The 4,112-nt window shown below is 37.7% G+C and overlaps 1 protein-coding gene and 1 long non-coding RNA gene across 5 annotated transcripts in view; both read left to right on the top strand.

Annotated features, from left to right (window-relative positions):
* The window catches only part of jmjd1cb (jumonji domain containing 1Cb), a 183,541-nt gene that overhangs the window by 96,102 nt on the left and 83,327 nt on the right, over positions 1-4,112 (top strand). The gene's annotated exons all lie outside the window — the stretch shown is intronic.
* On the top strand, positions 667-3,857 carry LOC107836953 (uncharacterized). The gene is made up of 3 exons (XR_001662925.1): positions 667-679; positions 3,010-3,011; positions 3,736-3,857. It is a non-coding gene; the product is annotated as an uncharacterized LOC107836953 (long non-coding RNA).

Below are 4,112 nucleotides of genomic sequence, written 5' to 3' on the forward strand. Positions count from 1 at the left end.
ATTCAATGTGGGAAGATTTAAATGTTTGTTATGAGTAGGAGAAGGGCAGTAAATAATCAGATCTGCGATCTTCTACCGGCTCCTTTTCAAACAATTAATGTAAAATTACTTGTCAACAGGTATGATTATTTGTTTTAATTTTTTTTCTCTTGTTTTCACCTTTTTGTCTATTTGAAATGCATAAATAAAATTAATAAATAATTGTCCACTAAAATATTGTGTTATGAACTTGCATTTTTCATCCTAATGTAACATTCAGCCAGCTGGACAGTCTTACAGATGTTCACACCAGCTGCCAAATGCTAAAGGTCACAGAGTGATGAGCACACAGATGATTATAGAAAAAAATAGGTAGATATGACAACTGATATTGCCATCATAATATTTAGCAATATTGTCAAAAGCTCAATATTTTCTAATCTAGCTTTCACATACAGACAAAAACTATTCTTGTACAATTCTCCAGAAGAGGTGAGATCACTTCAGGTCATTGTCAGGAGTGTAACATGACCTAAGGTTCTATTTAAATCATAATCATAATAATATAATATAATATAATATAATATAATATAATATAGTAATGAATGTACAGTGAGGTGAAGGGCTCAAAGATGTGATGTCATCTTGAACACACGATGAAAGTGTTGCAGGTTTTCACCTAGAGGTAAAACCTGATAAAGTTGACAAGCTGCCGTTTAAAGCACATGGTTAACTCTGCTGTGTCTTCTAGCATTGCAATGATAAAGTTACATAACATGTCCAGTATTTCCTTTGTAAATTATTTCCTTTGGTAATTTGATGCATTTTAATCAGCCAGTCCATCTAATCTGGAAGATTGTTGAGCCATAAGCATGTCTTACCAAATCTTGATCAGAAAGTAAATCTTTATGCAATTCTATAAATAATGCCACTTATTTTAATGATCTGATTATACTCATATTTTACTGTACAAATAGGTGTATACAGCTGTAGCTGGATAACATAAAAATCTTGTTTTGTGTGAAATTTNTGTCCCTAAAACATATCTAGAATAAGTTAATTAGCTTTAGTAATCTCTCAGTTTAACAAGTTGCCCAAGACAAAGATGAAGATATAAACAGTTGCAGAGCACCGCCTGGAGAGCATTATAATATCATTTTATTTGTTTGATCACAATAATGGTGTGTGCAATATTCACATTACAAATAACTGTTAGATGTGCAATCTTATTGGGAAATATGTAGTATAGTTTGGGTGTCTCAAAGACCAAAAATTCTATTGATGATATGAAAAATGTATAAATAGTTATACATTTAAGGATTACATTTATGTGAGATTTAAGTCTTATTCAATGTGGGAAGATTTAAATGTTTGTTATGAGTAGGAGAAGGGCAGTAAATTTTAATGATCTGATTATACTCATATTTTACTGTACAAATAGGTGTATACAGCTGTAGCTGGATAACATAAAAATCTTGTTTTGTGTGAGATTTTAATTTTTGCTATAGTCTGGTGTTTGTTTTGAACACAAAATAATGAAAATAATGTATTTATTTTTTGATTAATATTTGCAGTGAAAAACGGTATGGATCTCACTGGTTGCTCTGGAAAACAAATAATAATACAAATAATAATAATTTGTGATAACAATGTCATATTTTGGACCTGACTCTGGAACTAACTTATAATTGAATGTCTTTGCTTTGGCCTCACCACCTTCCTGTGCAATTCTGCTTGAAAAAGGTCTTGCTTACAGTCTGGGTTTCTTCCTTTGAGTCGGATTTTCTCCTATAGATTTTTTTCCGGGTCAATCAGGGAACAGAAGGAGAAGTTGTAAACATTGACATTATTTTCTACTGTTTTAGAATTGTAGTCTGCCTGTAGTTTTATTAATGGCAGCAGAGGAAGTAAACATAGCCATTCAGCCCCAAATATTGAATTATAGCCGCCTGGTTTGAATCGGTACTTCTTGCTTTGCAGTGGAGGACGATTCTATACAGTGCAGGCAATTTCTGGTAAACTTCCTAGCATCAAACTGGAGCAGTACATATGTCAGAGACAGATGTTAGCAGTTGGGTAAAACGTAATTCCTCAACATAGTCCATACCTCTAGGAAGCAATCGTTTCTCAACAACCAGAGGCCAGACCCTCTGGACGAAGCAAAGCGTAGAACAAGGAGCTAGTTCTACCAGGCTACCTTGGATGTGATTTGAGAGTCGGGTAACAGTGATTTGATCCCTCCTTTGTACTGAACTGTTTTGATAATGTGTGGGATTTAAAATTCAAAGATGAACTTTATTTGAAGTAAGGAAGAAACGTACAATATATACAATACATGCTCTTTACTGTCATTGTGTTGCTTTTCTTCTGTACTGCATCGCCCATTTTCATCATTGTTTTCTGGGTTCCAACCCCGACTATGGCCACAGGTGGATATTTCCAGCTCCCATTCATGGTGACAGCTTCTAGAAACATTAATGAAAGAAGTATTCTCAGTAGCTCAGTGAATTCCAGTGTGGTGTCGTGAGACAATTCCACCTGTGCAATGAGTCCAGTGGTTACAAACAGCTGTTTGTGGTGTTTAGAAGAAGGTGGATGACTGGGAATGACAGCAGCTCAGCCACAACGTGGTAGACCACATCAAATTGCAGAGGATGGTCAGTGGTCACCATGCTGAGGAGCAAAGTGTTCAGACTTCACCAGCTTTCTGCAGAGGTGATGGCTGCCACAGAAATGAAAAACGCCTGTAGGAACCAGCAGCAAACCTGCAGTCTCAAAGTGAAGTTCTTTGTTGGGAACACATGGACCAATCAGATCTCTGTAGGAGGTTATTATTAAGGGCTTTATTTGTGAGAAGGAGAATCTTAAATTTTATTCTGGATTTAATAGGGAGCCAACGAAGAGAAGCTGAAATGGGAAAAATATAATCTCTGTTTTTAATTTTCATCAGAATATTTGCTGCACCATTTTGGGTCAGCTGAACATTTTCTTTCTGCAATTTGTGAATTTCCTTAAAGTAAAGAGTTACAGTAGTTCTGCCTGGAAGCAACACATGCATGCCATGGACTAGTTTTTAGCATCATTCCTGGACAGAATATTTCTAATTTTAGCAATATTCTGGAGATGGGAGAAGGAAATCTGATCTGTTAATATGGGGCTAAATAAAATGTCCAGGTCTAAAATAACACTGAGGTTCTTTACGTCATTACTTCAGAGGAACACCTTTGGGATGAGTTGTCGTGGAGTTGTCGTGGAGACTATGAACCAGGTCTTCTCATCAAACTACAGCTTCTGATCTCACTAATGTGCTTCTGGAGTTGTCATGTACACACTCCTACTCCTAAACCTCGCTGGAACTCTTCCCAGAAGAGATGAAGCTGTTGGAGCTGCAAAGGATTGACTGACTTCACTTTTAAACCATCTGGATGAGGAATGGGGTCTGATTCTAGGTCAGATGTGTGGAGGCAGGCTACTGGCTGGGCTGCATGGTTTCACAGTTGCTACCACAGCCGCTGTGTGAGCCCCACTGGGTCTTTCTGCATGGGGTTGCATGTTCTGCCAGTGAAGCCTGGGTTCCCTTCAGGTATCAGGTTTCTCCCAGCCCAAAAACATCTTTGTTAGGTCACAGTTGCTATTACTGCAACTGTGATAGCAACACAGGACACGGACTGTCCTGTGTTGCCCATACAATAGTTGTACTTGTCTCTCACTTATTGATTGCTGGAGCCCCATTGCAGCCTTGCGCTCAGGAATGAGCAGGGGTGAAAGTAGGGGGGTATGGCAGGGTACTGCATACTCCTAAAAGATTTAGCGGGGGTACGCAGTACCTGCAAGAGAGGGGAGCGGCTGTCTGCTGTAAAAAGTCAGTGGGTTCACTGTGCAGCTGTGAGTGCACCCACAAATCAGCCGTGACTGATTAGTTTTTCAAGAACAATCCAAAACACAACTTAATCAGTTAATAAATAGATTTTTTTGCCTCTTATTTAGTGGAAATATTGATGTTGATGAGACTTTCTCCAAAATGATAACCTTTTTAAATCTTTATAGCTCCACTGTTGAAAATGAGGCTCTAACATTCACAAATGACATTGAAATAAAATCCAGTCCAACATCTGGTTTGAGGTGATTCCTCT

The sequence above is a fragment of the Poecilia formosa genome, unplaced genomic scaffold (assembly GCF_000485575.1).
Source record: "Poecilia formosa unplaced genomic scaffold, Poecilia_formosa-5.1.2 Scaffold4, whole genome shotgun sequence".
NCBI classification, from domain to species: Eukaryota; Metazoa; Chordata; class Actinopteri; order Cyprinodontiformes; family Poeciliidae; genus Poecilia; species Poecilia formosa.